The sequence below is a fragment of the Parasteatoda tepidariorum genome, chromosome 9 (genome assembly GCF_043381705.1).
Source record: "Parasteatoda tepidariorum isolate YZ-2023 chromosome 9, CAS_Ptep_4.0, whole genome shotgun sequence".
Classification (NCBI taxonomy): domain Eukaryota; kingdom Metazoa; phylum Arthropoda; class Arachnida; order Araneae; family Theridiidae; genus Parasteatoda; species Parasteatoda tepidariorum.
In genome coordinates this window covers 27,099,626-27,119,639 of record NC_092212.1, presented here as the reverse complement: position 1 = coordinate 27,119,639, position 20,014 = coordinate 27,099,626, and the positions used below count along the sequence as shown (strand labels likewise).

At 30.8% G+C, this 20,014-nt stretch overlaps 2 long non-coding RNA genes across 2 annotated transcripts in view; both read right to left on the bottom strand.

Moving 5' to 3' along the window:
* Positions 1-2,322, bottom strand: part of LOC122273159 (uncharacterized) — a 4,065-nt gene extending 1,743 nt beyond the window's left edge. The window contains exons 1-2 of the long non-coding RNA XR_011637641.1: positions 1,770-2,322; positions 783-929 (exon numbers count right to left, since the gene is read on the bottom strand). This is a non-coding gene — a long non-coding RNA (uncharacterized lncRNA). The remainder of the gene's footprint in view (positions 1-782; positions 930-1,769) is intronic.
* Positions 2,323-14,906: 12,584 nt separating this feature from the next.
* LOC139426629 (uncharacterized) lies at positions 14,907-20,008 on the bottom strand. Its single transcript, XR_011637850.1, has 2 exons — positions 19,623-20,008; positions 14,907-15,095 (listed from the first exon to the last, which is right to left on the bottom strand). It is a non-coding gene; the product is annotated as an uncharacterized lncRNA (long non-coding RNA).
* Positions 20,009-20,014: the final 6 nt, after the last annotated feature.

Sequence of the window (20,014 nt, the reverse complement as noted above, 5' to 3'; positions counted from 1 at the left end):
TATATTATATATATTTAAAATTTTTTTCCAGAAATATTGCAACTTTTCACCAACAAAAATATTATATATATATATATATATTGAAAAAAGCATATTACTCAAAGGTTTACAAACAATATTCAAGATCAGAGAGAGACAAAAAGTATCAGATTCGTGTGAATTACTCTTTATAAAGCGTGAGACTGGCGAGCGTTAGCGAGCAGGGGGCGGAGCCTCCTAGTATATATATATTCCTTTAAAAAATCTGTTTTAAAATTTTTTTCCAGAAATATTGCAACTTTTCACCAACAAAAATATTATTTGTGGGAGATTTATTTTCAAATTCTCACGCAATATGCGTGAAATATACCTGGTATAGTTCAGGATTTGCAATTTCAAGAAGAGTTTAGAACCTGGTAGAAAAATATCAAGGTATAAAAATGTTTTAGCTAATAACTATCGATCAAAATCATTAGAAAATTAAATATTTTTATAACAGCTGAATTCCTAAAATTGATGTGAATTTAAAGGCTGTAACATTTACGATAATCTCACAAAATGTTTGTCCCCACTTCCAGAGTGTGGCAATCTTGTATTCGTTCTTACCAACACACACACACATCATCCTTTTCTCTTTTTGAAAGATGATATAATATTTTGGTTTGAAACCATCCTTACACTCACAAGTGTAATCAAAACCGTAGGGAATGGTGACAAATGTGAATCAGTACTGATACTGTATTACATATTATGCTTCCGGAATAGAATAAAATGACGTAATAGTTATTTAAGTATTAACTTACATACGCAAGCCTCCTTATTTGTTTCTTTCGTCTTGCCTTTCTTTAATTTGTATCCTGGCTCACATGCACAGAAGAAATCAGTACCTTTGCCTACGCATTTAGTTGACGGAAACTTGCATTCTGTGCCTTTACAAACGTAGTATGAAACTGTAAAAACATTATTTTATTACTAACTTTTTGACATTATCGGCATATTGTCTAAAACAAATTTCAACGCTTTATTGGTAAAAAACAAACAATACGTACAACAATCATCTGTAACTGCACAATTTATTTACAGGTTTTGCCATATCATCTAAATAATACTTTAAACAAATATCACTTTCCAAATGTCAACGATAAGAGTTTTAGATATGCCTCAAATCTAAATAGATTTTTAGAATTTTGAGTATATGTTATAAGATGATGCATTTATACAACATTCTTGGAAAATGAACCAAGTTACACCGTAGGAGAAATTTGATTGTAACTCGAGAAAACACAAAACCTAAATTACAATTAAGTATTCTACTTAATATATGTTTCGTTAACACTAGATTGCCTAAGGAAGTTATGACTGCAAGTTTTGACTGCTTTTAATTTCAATTAGAAAAACAATGATGTATATAATGACACAATTTCTTAGAATTTTGTACAACACTTAATTTTTTTATTGTTATATTTATTAATAATTTGTAATATAACTGTAAATAATACAAAAAATATTAAAAATTAATTTTAACCAAATTTCTTTACACATTATTTATTCTTTTACAATCCAGTCGTTTTGACTGTTTTTGGGCAATTTAGGTATGTAGTAAGTTTCAGTCTTTCTAGTGTTAAACAACAAATTGGATCAAATAAAATTATGTTTTATTGGAAAGAGAATAGCTTAAAGCAGCAAAAATTTTAGAAAAATACTTGCATGATATTGCAGTACATAGTGTGCATATATTGAGGAATAAAATTCTGTTATTTTTTGTGCAAATTTTTTATAATATAACTTACATTCGCATTCTTCTTTATTTGTTTCTTTTTGTCTGCCATTCCTTAGTTTGTATCCAGGTTCACATTCACAAAAGAAATCAGCACCCTTGGCTACGCATTTAGATGATGGATGCTTGCATTCAGTGCCTTTACAAACGTAGTCAGCTGTAACAGAGAAATTTTTTTTTACCAATTTTTGAAATATCATCTAACAATTATTGTGATGCTACCTCACTTTCATAATGTTTAGATACATCTTGAACCTAAATCTTTTTATAAAATGCTAAATTCAGTTTATTTTATGTAATTGGTACGGATGCATAGTCCAGCGAGTGTGCTCAATTACTTAACGGGTTAAATAAGTCACTGTTAAGTAGAACGACAGATACCACTGACGGAGATGCCAACTGCTCCGGGCACGCCAAAATATTAAAAAAAAAACGTTAAACAACCACAAAGTAAATTTTGCAAATATTTGACAATTTTTGCTTGCTTTACAAAAGGTATAGCATGACATAACTACTAGGCTAGGCTGAAGTATTATACGGAGCACCTGTCCCAGAAGAGGACACTCCACTCCTTTATCATAAAGTAGTGCCGGTAGGAGCCTGTAGTACTGACGTTAGCAAGAGATACAAGAGAAGTAGCAGAAGCTTTGGGCATGGCATAACTACTAACTAATCATGTTTTTCAGAGTACCTATACATTAATGGATATCTGCTCTTTCATCTAAATTAAAGAATATGTGGTGGAAGGGAAGGGAGGTGCTGCGTTAACATTTAGTTAAATCTCAGAATGAACAATAATTGATAAAATCAAGTCTGGGTCATACATAAAAATAAATCGCNAAACTGATCCTTCAAGCCCTGGAGTTGGAGTAAGTTTTCCAATAGCTTTGTTCCACTCTGTGTTTAAATGCTTGCAAACTAGTCGTAAATGTTGCTTGTGAAAATTAAAATGATAACTCTAAACAAAATAGCTAATAAGACCTCAAACAAGTAGACATCATCATGATTAAGGAGAACGTGTGTAAGGGTTTAATAAAAATATATATTTTGGTGCGTATAAGATAAAGTTATTTATGTAATAAAATTGATAGATGGGTTGAAATCATTGGTAAAGTACTTGTATTTGGATATAGTCATGATAAAAAAAAGTTAAATGATTGAAATGTCGTGATAAAACAAATTAAGGCCGAAATATATAAAAGGATAATTAAATTAAATTAAAGGGGAATGTGATCATTAAGGAAAGTGGTAATACAATGCTAATGTGGGATAACAATAACTCAATAGGTTCAAAGGGTCACAAAGTGTGAGGTTTTGAACAAATTGGATAAATTGGTATCACCAAATTTAGAATAAGGGGGAAAACTAAGAAAATTAAAGATTAATGATAAATACGATAAAGTCATGCTATATCCAAACAATATATATGATTTAAACAGTAATCTGATGTTTCCAATAAGAAAAACTAATAAATTCACATTTATGCATGCCCATAACAATAAAAAAAGGTACTCACCACATACAGAAAGAAAAAGGTGATAACTAATAGCTGTAAAGGTAAAGCTAAAAAAATAAACACACCAAACTTTCTGTTCAACTAAAAATTTATTTTTGTAAAACTACTTTTCGTAACAAACAAACAATATGATTGCAACACATTTTGTGGCACAAAAAAATATATCTTTTAAAAGGAAATAGGTGACAAGAGAATTTAATCAATCCAAAGGCGTCATGCATCAAGTTAAATATAAAAGAACGAGTAATTTAACCGTTAAAATAAATATGAAAAGAAGACTAAAATTTGAGAGGGCTTTTAATGTTAAAGAAAATTAAAGGTATAAAATGTTATTTTAAATTTTACAGAAATTGATTACAGCTATGGATTTAATTTAAAATAAAGGTTAGGAAAATTTAAAAAGAAATCCCTCGATACGGACCGAAGTCCACATCTCGGAGAAAAAGGGTAACCTGCCCGAAGGCTCGAGAAAAAGAGAATGTATTTTAAAAGACTTAAAAATTCCTTAACTGGGGTAGACCAGAAAAACTACGACCAATTAAATTTTAAGAGGCGGAGAGTTTGAAATTTAAAGGAAAGAGATTGGTTAGTTAGCCCCCCTAAAATTAATAGAAGAAAAAGAAAGGCGTGAATAGAGGGGTTGGCTGACTTTCCCCACAGGAAGTGCGATGACCGCAATGACCATGAGAAAGGTCAACAAGAAAGTTAAAAATAAAATTGCTAAATTGGAAAAAAGGAAAACGTTTAAAGAAAAATTAAAGGCTTTGGTAAAAATAGAAAATAAATTGTCACATTACATTAAGTGTTTAAAAAGGCACTCGTCGATTTTGAGGTCATTAAAGAGGGTGTTATTTCTGACAAACCAGGGAGCCCCAGTGATTCGTCTTAGGGTTTTGTGTTCGAAGACTCTGAATCTCTTTCTTTGTGTATTTGTAAGCGCTCCCCCCACCCCCTGCCTGGAATGCATAGCTGAGAATTGGTCTTATGCCCATTAGATAAATGTGCCTTTTCGTGTTTAAAGCCATTTTGCTATTGCATAACTACTGTAAAGTGGTGAATCATATAAGCCTACAAACTATTTAGAAATAGTGGTGGATAAAAATCTGCTTAATTGAATTTATTTAACCAAGAATCACAATTGATAAGCTACTACTTTAAAATATATGTTTGATGTCCGTACCGTAGCAAGTTGTCATTTCTGCACTCTGGGGTATTAAACTACGACTATGTCAACTTTTAAGTTACCTCTACGAAGAATCAAGTTAACGCGTCTTATATACTAGTGATTTCGTATTTAATATTTATAGTGGTAGTTACACTACGCTCCACGTAACTCCCCTTCCATAATTTTATCTGTGATAGAATTCGATGAACATATTCCACTAGTTGATTCATGCTGTTTATTTATTTATAAAATTTTTGCTCATTTTTTTAAAAAAAACATTTCTTTCTTAATTTTTTTTGTTTTTATAGCATTTTGCTCATTTTTTTTTTCATTTTTTGTTTATATCATTTCGCTCATTTTTTTTTCATTTTTTTTCTTTGTTTATAGCATTTCGCTCATTTTTTTTCTATATTGTTTATTATCGGGAGACTTTATTTACTTTCTCCGGATCTTTCCTTGAGCAGTTTATATTAATCAAATCAATTGTTTTAATATGAACCATCCATCATGTTAGCGAGTTCATATCACGTCCGGGTCACCATTGTGGTCAATTATAAATATCGACAACCTTCATCTATCAAAAGGTACATCTGGATAGATGAAGGTTGGCATAGTCGATTTATAATTCCCCACACCACAATTCAGAGAAAGATAGCAAGAAGATAAATCTAGGGTTAGGTGGGATTCGAACCCATGCTTCAGGTGAGACAACTAAGTCAGAGAGCTCCAGTAAAATTCAATGTTTGGCGCATAATAAAAAACGATCGGCCCTGAATAAATTTTTATCTAATGATCAGATCTTTACTTTCCAGAAATGAATCTTAATTTTTCGAGGAAGTAAATATACGGTCTCAGTTAAGCGTTTCAGAACTTCTAAGAGGGGTAGAGGGCATCCTGACGACTCGAAAGCATATAGCAATGTGGGGTCAGAAATGCTTTCCTGAAGCGGTGGCGTACACAGAAGCACCATAAAGAAAAGAAACCGTAAGTGAAAAATCGCTATAATAATACATTGAAAAAATTATATGGTACATGAGCCAAAGTAAGTGTTCGAAGTTTCTGCCACCGGCTACAATGTGCACCTCACTTCTCCGGCGCATGGACATTCGAACATTCTGCAATACTCCAGGTATATCTCGCAGGCAGCTACTGCGAATCTTGCAACCAGCATTATCAACAGGGGTGTCATAAACCAGTGTTTTCATATGACTCCAGAAATCAAGACATGAAAGGTCGGGTGACCGAGGAGGCCATATAATTTTTTCAGTGTATTATTATAGCGATTCTTCACTTACGGTCTCTTTTCTTTATAGTGCTTCTGTGTACGTCACCGCTTCAGGAAAGCATTTTCGACCCCACATTGCTATATGATTTCGAGTCGTCAGGATGCCCCCTACCCCTCTTAGAAGTTCTGAAACGCTTAACTGAGACACCCTGTATGCTAATTAATTCATGCAGATGATATTTAAAGTTACGAAATCAGGAGCAAAAACGTTTATCTTTGAAAAAGCATCATTTTTTCGTGGGATTCGGATTCTTAGCCCTCAAAATATAAGGGAAAGCCGTAATCTGCGAAAAATGGTCTTAATAGTTTGGACAGGAGAGCTGTCCAGAGAATGGACCAATTAATGTTAATTTTACTTTCAATGTATGTCGTCATATTTCAATAGATATCTGAGTCAATTGAAACATTCTTTGCTCACAATTATGAGATTCATTTATCCAAAAATAATTCCATGCAGAAAATAACTTCAAGTATTATATGCTTTTCATTAATTTATTTAATAATAGTCGAAAAACTTTTAAATTGTAAGGTATACAGTTTTTACATCATTTTAAAGAATATAATTTTAACTGGTAAAATACAAAATTTTAATAATATCAGTCGAAAAGTTCCTCGGAAATTGAATTTTTAAAATAAGACATTTTAAAAATTCTAGTTCTTAGAAACTAGAATTCGACCGACTTTACTCAAAGTTATTAGATACAGAGGATGTTATGGAAGCTTTTATCAAAATTGTTCATTTTAGCTCTTTTCAAAATTGCTATCTTAAAGTGGCAATGAAACATAAATTGAAAATTCAATTATCGACAATTTTTTTATAGTTTTTCCAGAACTTGATCGAACCAATTTATAGATGTATTTGTTTAATTTATTAATTTGTTGTCATAGTTAGAAACGTTCTTATTTTAATTAATTTCGTTCGTTAGTTTTATAAAAAACAGAATGCAATAGAAAAAAAAACAAAGATTTTACTACCACTTTAAATATAAAAATAGAATTTTCTGAAAAATTCAAAAAACATTGGTGGTTAGGCCAGAAGATATTTGAAAATATCATTCATAAAGTTATCAAATTATTGTGTTGTACGTTCTTTCTAATATTACTCATATTCAAATATCGCACTATTTCCTGCTTTCGTAGAACTTTTCCTCAATTTGTATCCAGATTCACAATATAATTGATAACTTAATTATTGTCACATTGAGACCAGGATTTTTACTGCATTCTCTTCAGCTTACAAAAATTCTCCTGTAAAAAGAATTTCCTAAACTTTTGAAAATTAGGCGAGTTTGCTGTTGCCAATCTCGCTTGATAGCACTAGCTAGATCAAATTCATGAGTTCATGAACCCTGTAAAAATTAAGAGCCTATGTGATTTTATGAAGATGGATAGAACATGCACTTCGTACATGTAGGAAAGACCCGGCTCACAGACTCAAAGATCAAACATTTCAAATGTCTGCTATTGAGTCATGAAGTAGCAGTTTAATCGAATCTGTCTCCCTATCCAGGGCATCCACTGGGCGACCAGATTAAAAAAACTCAAAGGAATTTCCTAAAACAAATAAACATTTAGTACAAAAACCAAAAGTCACCTATTTGTGGAATTGGTAGAAAGAGATTCGCCTAAAGCATCACTCGGGAATCGTGATTCTCTTAAGTCATTCATCCTACTGAATATTTTCGGGAAGTGAATGTAACACTGAATTTAAAAAAGTGACAGAATGGAAAGTGACAGTAAGATTTTCTTATTGGAAATAATTTCTATCATTTTTTGAGAAAGACTTTTCCCCAAATACTTTATTAATGGATGTTTTTTTTTTTTTTTGCGAAAGACTTTCCAAAATTTATCTTTCTTTTATTTATTCAAATATTATTATTATTAATTTCTATCCATACGAAATTCATAAATTTCTACTAAAAAGTACAAAAAATTTTGTAAAACTGTTTTGTTGTAAAAAAAAATTATAGCAAAGATTTTTTTAAAATTGATAATTGACTGAAATTTTATGAGAAACACATATATCTTTTTTCTTAAAGTAATGTGTTGAAAACTTTTTTTTAAAATTTTTATACGATTAATGAACAGCTGGAACAATGGAACTTTTGAGGTGATACATTTCTTTTTAAATTATGATTGCTCTAACCAATGCAGTCTAAACCATTTTCTCCTTTTTCAGAATCATCTTTAGGTTTGAAACCATCCATACACACGCAAGTGTAATCACGACCAGACGGTTTACATATGGCATTTTCACCAGGACAGTCCTTTTCACTGCACTCATGAATTGCTTCTAAAAGTATAGAGAGAGATATTAGAAATTTTAGCAAAAATGTAGTAAATGATATCCTTTACTAATTTAAATTGTTTAAAATTGAGCGTCATACTAATTACACATCTTTTGAGTAAGGAAAGCATGTTAAAGCTTTTGTTTCCATCTTATATTAAACTTTTGTCAGAAAAAACACTTTTGGTGTCATTAACTGAAACTTTGGAATTTTTACCTTTCATTTTAAATTATGTTTGCTCTTACCAATACAGTCTAAATCCTTTTCTCCTTCTTTAGTATCATCTTTTGGTTTGAAACCTTTCATACACACGCAAGTGTAATCATGACCCGACGGTTTACATATGGCATTTTCACCAGGACAGTCCTTTTCACTGCATTCATGAATTGCTTCTAAAAGTATAGAGAGAGGTATTAGAAATTTTAAAAATAATGTAGTAAATGATATTCTTTACTAATTTAAACTGTTTAAAATAAAGCGTCATACTAATTACACATCTTTTGAGTAAGGAAATCATGTCAAAGCTCTTGTTTCCATTTTATATTAAAATTTTGTCNCAGAAATAATTCTTCTGCTGTTATTAACTGCAACATCGGAAATTTTGAGGTGCTCTTACTAATACAGTATAAATCCTTTTCTAAAAATCTAGTAAAAAATGTCTTCCCAGAAAACTAATAAGAGGAAAGGATACAACCATCCTTAAAAACTATTATGGAAAAGAAATTCATTTGATTTTTAAAGAAAGGAAATCTTGAAAATTCCATTTCTAATAAACAAAAGTCAAATGGAATCACTTAAAAAGTAAGATATTCCAAAATATGAACCTACAAATCCATCAAATTATAAATTTCTTAGTACAGTCTACTTAAAAATATATCCTACCTTGACATTCATTTTAAATTTAAGCTCCATATCAAAAATAATGTCAATGATATGAAAGAGATTTATCATTTTGTTTTATTACAAATTAACTTGTATGATTTTCTTTTTTCCGTAACAGGTAATAAGTTGGTGCCCAAAAAAATTTTTTTGGGTTGATATAAGTTTATTCTTTTTTATTAACTATTAGATGTTAATCAATTGCAAGTCAAAATTAATAATTCAGATGCAATTTGAAGATCATTAAGTTTTTACTTCTTCTTTATGAGTGGCATTAGCAAACTTAATAACCTTATCTTTTTTAGTGAAATGTACGTTTTGTTTACCTGTGGACAAAAGTGTCTTTTAACTTTTCGGTTACTAAGACGTATAAAGAGTTTTAACTAGGTCTGCCATGACTTAAGGACAGTATTATGTAATATAATATATTAGGTTAAGCATAGTTAGTACTCCAATGGAAACATGGTTTTTTGTTGTTGTAATGAAACATCTAGAAGGCACTTTTTTTAATAAATTATTGAATTACTTTAGATTAGTTAATAGTGAGAAAGCCAAAAATTGTCATTTATATTAAAGAAGTAATTTGTTAACGTATTTAGATTGAACTTTGCACTAATTTAATTCTAAACCCTAAAGCCACTTATCAATTTACTCTGAAATTTAACTGCGAATTGAATTTCAACTTAAATATTCTTAAAATTTAGGTATATGTTATGTTCTAGACTTTTCAAAATTGCTTATTTATTTTTTCCACCAAGCATATTTTTCTTTACTTAGCCAGATAACACTGAAGGTCAATGAGTGATATAATAAGAGGTGAATTTAAAAAAGATAAACATAAAAAGTATATAAATAAGAACTTAATTTACTTACCTTTATAAATATCATTCACCAAAATATTGATGCTTTTGAGGGATGGATTGACTTTATATTCATTAACATTCATTAATTCCCCATCTTTGAATAATGTCGTCAGTTTTCTTAAATCTATCTCCTGCTTGTTTTTTAGATGATATGCATTGCTTTGGTAAATTATTTCGTTCAAAATCAATAGCCAAATAAGCTTTAGGAATAACAATAGTTTCATTTTTCTAAGGAAGTTCCAAATCAAATTATAATTTGGCTTTTAAAATAATCATATAAAGTGAAGCCTAGTTTATCTTATGTTATCGCTATATTATCAGGTATAAAATGAACCACAACAGATAGAACTTTGAAAAGGCAACGTTTTTTTTTCAACTGTCAATTTAATATAACATTCAATCAACGGACTTCTTCAACAGATAAAACATTTCGTATAATTAGATTGCAAGTTTGTCGGTGGAGCAAAATATGAAAATTCCAGAAAAATTTAGAAAATTTTACTAGTACACAAATATTTAAAAAAAATCATACACTATATACCTTGAAAGACTTGAACATGATACGAGAAATAAAATATATTTAAATCGATCAGTTCGAAAACAAGTCATCTCCTTATTTTCCGGTTAAGGAAGAGATTACCGTAAACCGGGGCGAGTCTACCCATTTTTTCAGTTTGTCAACTTTCAACTGGTCAAACTTTTGTAAATATTAAAGAAAAAAGGCTTTTAATAGGTGTTTCGGATTCCCTATTTATCCCTTTTTAAAACTGTGAAATCGATATTAGAAAATATTAACCGTTACGCTGTTACTGTATATTTTTATAGAACTGCTGACAAATCTCTCGTATGGGGCGAGTCTACCCATTCTACTAAAATGAATGTTAACATTGTAGATAATGAAATTTTACTTATCGCTATATTATCAGGTATAAAATGAACCACAACATATAGAACTTTGAAAAGGCAACGTTTTTTTTTCAACTGTCAATTTAATATAACAGTCAATCAACGGACTTCTTCAACAGATAAAACATTTCGTATAATTAGATTGCAAGTTTGTCGGTGGAGCAAAATATGAAAATTCCAGAAAAATTTAGAAAATTTTACTAGTAGACAAATATTTAAAAAAAATCATACACTATATACCTTGAAAGACTTGTACATGATACGAGAAATAAAATATATTTAAATCGATCAGTTCGAAAACAAGTCATCTCCTTATTTTCCGGTTAAGGAAGAGATTACCGTAAACCGGGTGAGTTTACTCATTTTTTCAGTTTGTCAACTTTCAACTGGTCAAACTTTCGTAAATATTAAAGAAAAAAGGCTTTTAATAGGTGTTTCGGATTCCCTATTTATCCCTTTTTAAAACTGTGAAATCGATATTAGAAAATATTAACCGTTACGCTGTTACTGTATATTTTTATAGAACTGCTGACAAATCTCTCGTATGGGGCGAGTCTACCCATTATACTAAAATGAATGTTAACATTGTAAATAATGAAATTTTACTTATCGCTATATTATCAGGTATAAAATGAACCACAACATATAGAACTTTGAAAAGGCAACGTTTTTTTTTTCAACTATTAATTTAATATAACATTCAATCAACGGACTTCTTCAACAGATAAAACATTTCGTATAACTAGATTGCAAGTTTGTCAATGGAGCAAAATATGAAAATTCCAGTAAAATTTAGAAAATTTTACTATTACACAAATATTTAAAAAAAATCATACACTATATACCTTGAAAGACTTGAACATGATTCGAGAAATAAAATATATTTAAATCGATCAGTTCGAAAACAAGTCATCTCCTTATTTTCCGGTTAAGGAAGAGATTACCGTAAACCGGGGCGAGTCTACCCATTTTTTCAGTTTGTCNACCAACTAAAAGTTTGCTGATTTTCAATACAAATCTCTCAAAAGACGTTTGAACAGGTCGGTTAAAAGGACACCAAATAAATAAAAACGGATCAAACTACTTACTTTTTTTTGTAATAAAATTAATAACATTTTCTTTTTATTATGGGTTTTATTAAATTGTTTTTCCGAATAAATTTTCTTACTAGTTTCCCGTTGAGCAAAGACCTGGAGTGTCAGGAAATTAAGAGATTTAAGCCACGAGCCATAATTTATGAGGTTGAGAAGACTTTGAGTAAAGAGGATCTAGTTTCCAGGTTAGAAGAGACCAATAGAGAGATTAATGAGAAAGAAGTGGAGGCTTTGTTTTCAATTAATTCTAAAAAAGGTGTTCACTAGGTAGTTCGTCTGATCCTAGTTCTTTCGGCGAAATTGTCAGAAAGGGTAGCGTCTGCCTCAGCTGGTACACCCACAAAGTCAAAGAATACCTCAGGCCCTTGGGCTGCTATAAATGCAATAGGCTCGGGCACTCAGCAAGCATTGCCAGTACGAGGAAACATGCGCCAATTGCTGCTCGAGTGGGCACAGAAAGAGTGAATGCAAGGAAAAGAGTTCATGCATCAACTGTGTCGAGGCAAACTCGAAGTATCCTTGTATTGCTTGGTATCGAACACAAATCGCGGAGAGGGAAAAAATCGAGAAAACGAAAAACTTGAAACAGCAGTCTCCATACATTAAAGAAGAATTTATGTTTTTTCATGAATCAATAATTGAAAGAGACAAGACAAAAAAACTTTTAAACACCTTCAACATACAATATTTTAATTACTGATTCGCATTAGTTTGTTTGTATTTCAGACACACTGCAGTAGAAAAAAAATTTAACTATTTTTTTCTCAAAAAAAGTCGAGTTAAAATAAATATTATTTTTCGCTTAGGCAATTTTTACAGTTCATTATTATTATTACTCGCTGAATACTCGTTTTTCTTCTTGAAGTTAAATTAAATAATCAATAAATCGGTAATGATCAACATCGTAAAATCGAGCACACAATTAAAAAGAGATATGCCGACACAATCATTCAGCATGATTCCAATACTCGAGATCAACTGCTGATAATCAAAAATTACAGTAAACAACAATTTTTTCTGGTACTTATTCTACTCGCTAGGCTGTAAAGAATATATTTCTTAAGTACTCATTGTAGATTTCGTGATACGTATGTTGGAATAAATATTTCATATTAAAACAGCAACAATTTACCTAATCAGTTATATCTATTGTGAAAAAATTTTTATTTTTCGAATTATTATTGTTAAATTGTTAATAAGAAGGGCCTCATCAATTATTTTTAAACTGTGTGCTTTCGCTTAAAATATTGACTTTTAAATCCGAAATGATAAGCGTACTTATATGCTTGACAAGACAAACGTTTGAATAAATATTTCACATTGAAACAGCAAAAATTTACCTAATCAATTATATCTATTATGAAAAAATTTCTATTTTTCGAATTATTATTGTTAAATTGTTAGTAAGAAGGGCCTCATCAACTATTTTTAAGCTGTGTGCGTTCCCTTTAAATATTAACTTTTAAATCCGAAATGATAAGCGTACTTATATGTTTGGCAAAACGAACGTTTGAATAAATATTTCATATTAAAACAGCAACAATTTACCAAATCAGTTATATCTATTGTGAAAAAATGTCTATTTTTCGAATTATATTATTGTTAAATTGTAGATAAGAAGAGCCTCATCAACTATTTTGAAGTTGTGTGCTCTCGCTTAAAATATTGACTTTTAAATCCGAAATGATAAGCGTACTTACATGTTTGACAAAACGAATGGCAACTTTTTCATAAAAATCGGCATGGCTCAGTGGAGACAAATTAAGTCTACCTATGAACGAAACACAGTGATGGATAGCCAATTTTTATTTTGCTCCCTGTTACCATTCTGATGTAAATTTTACTTTGGTAGAAACTTATGAGAGCTCCATCGGCATCGAGCTAACCACGAGAGGTTTTCGTATTTGTTCAGCCATTTTGCGCAAATGCTGATAAGTTTCACTCAAAAGAATTATCTTTGAAGGTTAATGTGACTTTGTCTTTTAAACAGGTGTTCTCTCGTCTTCTAGACTCGTGGTTAAGAAGTTGAAAATAAGAAAAAAGCTGCATATTCACTGAGTGGATTATTGATTAACGGCGGAAATTTGTGAAGTGGCAAATTAAATAATGAAAAGTAAGAATCGCGTAACTAATCATGAAGACATTGTCTACTACGACAGAAAAAAAAACTGTTTTACAATCATTTTTATTAATAAAAATTGGTCATTTTTTCATTAAACTGCATAATTTTTAAAGAAAAATTTAAAATAATTTGTATTTCAACAACTATATCTAGATCTTTTTTGTATTAAAACTAATAAAAATGCTTGCATTGAATTTTAGAAATACCTTTAGTTATAACAAAATGACAAAACATTTTTATCACAATCAGTGCTGTTTAGAAGTGCATTTTATTTTAAAATCAAAAATTGCCGAATTCTCGCCAATTAGAGAGCTAAATACCGATTAAACATCTGCGGATGGAGTTCACACGGCCTCCGGATTGCTTTTGATCGGCTTTCGGACTAACAATGTTAGATAAACTTTCGTATAAGTTTGTTGCTAAAATTTTATTCTATGAATATAAGCCTAAATATAAAGTATATTGTAGTATATGTATAAAATAATATATCATAAATATATATATATGTATCTTTTCAAACAAACTATATTCGATGAAAAGCATTAAGAATCGTCCATGAAAACAAGCTAATGCTACGCACATATATCATTAAAAATCTTTCTTGATAAAAGAGTTAGAATTAAATAAATAGACCTACAAAAATTTTGTGAGACATGTCCTCACAAACATGCTAAAATCATAAGAATTGACCGAAAAAAGAAAGTGGAGGAATGTATAAACTTTAGCTCTCATTAACTCAAAATCACTAAAGTGTCACTTAACCGGTTCTTCCGCTAAGTTTTTCAAATATACAGGGTTATTCATAATTCCCTCTGGTGTTTCGAAGCGTTATAGTAAAAAAACGAAGACGAATATGGCAAAAAAGAACATATGAAATTATTCCGAAAGTATTCAAGTTTTAATTTAAGCAGTTGCCGGTAGATGGCAATAACACGTACCACTGAAGCCAGTTGTAATAAAAAAAATTGCGTTTGCAGGCGGAGGGAATTATGAATAACCCTGTATATTTACTTCATTGACCAAAAACGAAACTCTTTTCAAAATACAATTTTATTTTATTTCAGAACCTTAACAAACAACTTAAAACGAAAGTAACAGAAATAGTTTTCAAATTAAATGTAATATTAGAGAGTACGTTAATTCACAATAATCAGGATCATAGCTATGCATCTGACGGGGATTCTTTTTCAACGAACATCATTCACTGTGACTTGTGTGAACCTGTAAAAAAATGATATTATTCATTAAAAAAAATATTGTGAAGAAAAGAATTATTGAAAAGAAGCACTACCTCTGCTTCGCTGTAATTTAATAATTTTATGCTTTCCAACTTTTATTAAATGATTCAATTGAATGCCTGGTGAAAGTATGCAATTCAATATCTGCAAACTTCTTCCCATGTGGCTCAGCCAATGAGGTTTCACACACACGCGTTATGTTATGTTCAGATATCAAATTATATCTGATAAGAAAATTGATTCAGCGTTTAGCACGTTGAGCGCCGCTTAAGCCATCGGTGGCTGACACTGGACTTTCCATTTAGGTGGCGTCAACCACCGGTGGCTGACACTGGACTTTCCATTTAGGTGGCATCAACCACCGGTGGCTGACACTGAAATTACATTTAGGCCGCGTCTGCCCCAGCTTGCTGACACTGACCTTTTATATAGGCCGCGAAAAACAGCTGTCTGACAGCGTATAACATGATATAGAACTATAAAATTTACACTCTTTTACGGAATTGCAGAAAATTTATTCAAAATTTACTTAATTTTTGTGATTTTTGGTTTAATAAATTCAATTTAGTAGATTTTTATCCACCACTATTTCTACACAATTCGTAGGCTTATATAATTCACCACTTTGGTCAGATATGTCATAATAAACCTTCTAAATCATAGCAAAATCCGTCTAATATTTGCAAATTTAGTACCGTGGCCAGATTAGCAAGCCATGTAAAATTAGCTTGGCGCCCAACGTGTAAAATGTAACTCTAGATAAATTATTTAGGGAGCATTTCAAGCACTTGGAATATTACTTCTCCATCTCTGTAGCATAATAAGTGATGCTCACCTGTTTAAGACGCGAACAATTTCAAATTAAATTGGAAGAACCATTGGCATAGTATACCTCAAAAATATAATCACTGATTTACATTAAAAAAAGTTTGTATATTAATTCAAGAAAGCGCACTAAATCTAAATCAATGATGGCAAGCATTTCATATCATCAAATGCATTGTCATTTGATCATATCCGCTTTTAGTGATCAGTTATCGGCATACTCCGTGTGTTCATCTTTATAATAAACAACTAATTTTAAATTAGATTGGAAGGAACATTGGCACAGTATATCTCAGAAATGAAAATACAAACGCATAGTACATAGAAAAATGAATTATATGCAATAATTTAATAGACACGCTAAGCCTAAATTAATTTATTTGATATAGGCTTAGGGGAACTGGGTGTCAGCTCGTGCTGATAAGCCTAATGCAAGCATTTGACATCAGTTAGTGCATTGTCAATGAATCTAATCTGATGAATTATACATTTTTAGCATAATCCTTGCCGCACGTATTTATAGTACGCAACTAATTTTAAATCGAATTGGAAGGAATATTGGATTACTATACCTCGGAAATATAAATATAACCACACATATACACAAAATTAAATTACTGTAATAATTCGAAACTACACTTCAAACCAAAATCTATGACAACTAACAAGCTTTTAACCTTCCGTTAGTCGCGCGCACCTCACAGGTGCATCCCTACTGCACTTCCACCTCCTTTGCCGTCAATAGGTTTTTCCGGGGGTCGAGCCTAATGTTATCTTCCTAACTTTGGATTACTCAAATGTCCGTGTAAAACCGACCATAGAACATGTCGATGGAGAGTTGGAATCGCTCAAATCACCCCTCTGGTGCAGCGCGACCATTGACGCAAGTATTATGGATATAATATTTTTATGAATTAAATATATATATTTTATCTCATTTTCTGTCCCTCTCAACGTAGCAGGTATAAATGGTCAAGTTATATACACAGAAAATGGTTACGGAGTAAAAAACGCAGAACCTTCTTGCGTCAATTGGTTGAACATCTTGTGATGGAGGAAGAGATCCGACGCGGGAACAAGAAAAATTTATCTTCGGTACTTCGCGAAATAAATTTTTTGATATTTATCTCTCTAAAGAGTCTTAAATTGGTAACAATTCACTATTTAAACTAGACTAAATTTCATTTGGCTTTCAAAAAATCAGAAACACCTCATAGGTGCAACGCGATTAACCATGTCGGAAACAAGTGCGCGACTAACGGAAGGTTAATATCATCAAGTGCATTGACAATTGATAATTTCAAATTAATTTACAGTTATCAGCAAAATGATAGTTTTTCTCCTTTACAGTACACAACTAATTTTAAATTATATTGGAAGGGATATTGTCAAGCTTTGCCTCAAAACTATAACATCAAATGTACATAAAATGAAGTAAGTGTAAAATATTAACCGCCAATAACACTCTTGCATATGGCAAACGAATGAGACTTACAGCAGTAGATAAAATGCAAGGCTGCAAACTTTCTTTGCTTTGTAGGACGATTTCTTCTAGTAGTAGCAAGGTTTAAGTTTTAATGTATGATTCTTTGTTGTGAGACTTACAGCAGTAGATAAAATGCAAGGCTGCAAACTTTCTTTGCTTTGTAAGACGATTTCTTCTAGTAGTAGCAAGGTTTAAGTTTTAATGTATGATTCTTTGTTGTGAGACTTACAGCAGTAGATAAAATGCAAGGCTGCAAACTTTCTTTGCTTTGTCGGACAATTTCTTCTAGTAGTAGCAAGGTTTAAGTTTTAATGTATGATTCTTTGTTATGAGACTTACAGCAGCAGATAAAATGCAAGGCTGCAAACTTTCTTTGCTTTGTCGGACAATTTCTAGTAGTAGTAGCAAGGTTTAAGTTTTAATGTATGATTCTCTGTTATGAGACTTACAGCAATAGATAAAATGCAAGGCTGCAAACTTTCTTTGCTTTGTAGGACGATTTCTTCTAGTAGTAGCAAGGTTTAAGTTTTAATGTATGATTCTTTGTTGTGAGACTTACAGCAGTAGATAAAATGCAAGGCTGCAAACTTTCTTTGCTTTATAGGACGATTTCTTTTAGTAGTAGCAATGTTTAAGTTTTAATGTATGATTCCTTGTTTAGTAAATTTTAATTAAAGTTATTACACATGAACACACACATGAACGATTCAAGAATTCCTTTAAAAAAAAGTCATTTTATTCCACATTGCGGGGAAGCCATAAAGATCATGAGGAAGCTTTTTAAATATTGGCAAAATTAGCCAACATTATTAAAGCTTTTGTTTTGTTTGTCCACTATTCTATAAAATATTTTGCAAAATGCGTCGTAGTTGGCAGCTCTAAAAATGTTATAATAGTTTAAACTATACGAGGAGCGTTTTTTATGTTTTTGTCTTAATTTATTTGTTATGTTGGAGCCATTCATTAACACCGTCTTCGACAACAAAAAAAAGGGAGATTCGCATTCCATATGTTTGAGTTCTTTAAAATCACCTGCACATTTTTACACTTTGACAACAATCATGTTCTCTAAAAGCTTAACCTATTAAAAATATTTATGTGCATTTTTTACAATCTCTAATTTTAAGTTATTGTTTTTTTTTGCACATGATTACTTTTCGGTTCTATACCAGCAGATTTTCAGTCAATTGAAGCATTTTTACGGATGAAAATTTTTTGGTTCAATCTTCCGTTTTGAATATTTCAATCAGTTGGAGCCAAAAAGAATTTTTTGTTTTGCTTCAGAGATTCAAGTATAATGGTTGGAAACAAAGATATTCGTTCTGTTCACCTTTGGGCATAAAAATTTCAAATATGTTCGTTGTTTACTGATTTTCTGAAATTTTGAAAGAACGAAGATTTTCAAAGAAGATTTTCGCTTTTTAGTTCATATTTCACCTCTTATTACTCTGCTGTTCCAAATTTCGAAAAATTGTGAATTTCGAAAATTTCGAATTTTGAAAAAGTCGAATACTTACAATTCTAATCGACAGGAAGTACTTGAAGGCATTTTGTCATGCAAAACTACGTTCTTTAAAAGGACGTAAAAATTGTAACCTTATACCAATCAAACTTTCTTCGACTAATATTAAATAAAATAATAAATATTTGCTAAAATTTATTTTTTGCTAGAAATAATCTTTGGATAAACGAATTTTACAATTTTTTCAAAAAAATTATAATTTGCTTGAAAAGTTCTCTTGATATTATGAAATACATAAATTGTGAAATTAACGTCTCAGGGTCCGAACCTTGAACCGGATCAAACTATTTGGACTGTATTTCCTAGATGATTGCTACATCCTAGATTTTAAAAGGGAAAAATCCAAATCCGTCAAAAAAAAGGTGAGCTTTTGTGTCTGATTTCAAAATTGAAAATATTGCCTGCAACTAATATTGATTATTGCATATTTGGGGCACATTTAAGGTCATTAATTAGCATATAAAGCATAGGGCATATTTATTACCTTAATTAAGGTCACAACCTTGAACTATTAATACTGAGTCTTTGAACGTAGATGAAAAGTTATTCATGGAGGTATTTTTATTTTTTGCTTACTGTTCATCCCCAAGTACTTTGTATAGATTTATTTTTGAACATTATTTGTAAATTTATTAACCATGATTTCTTTTCGGTTAATAAATAAAAGAAATACTTACCTTTGTCCAATTTTTTGTAAGCTGAAATGAAAATATATGTACAATATAGAAGACGAAACATTTCCTATCAATTTTAACTTCAACGAAAGCAAGTGCTTGAAAACTACAAAAAAATCTAAATCATTTTATTTTGAATCCTGGGAAACTGCCTACGAATTCATCTCGTGCTCTCTAAAGACCATTCTTAACATGTATTTTTAGAATACTAATCAAAAATTTAAAAAAAAAAAGCATACACATTAGGGTTCGCAAGTTGGCATTTAAGGATTAAACCGTAAAAATCAGTTTCGTTCCAATATTCATATTCGAATAGCTTGTTAAGAAAACTCCGAAAGAGCTTGAGTAGCACAGGTATCGGTCTGCTTCTAGAAATTGGTAGTAAAATATATATA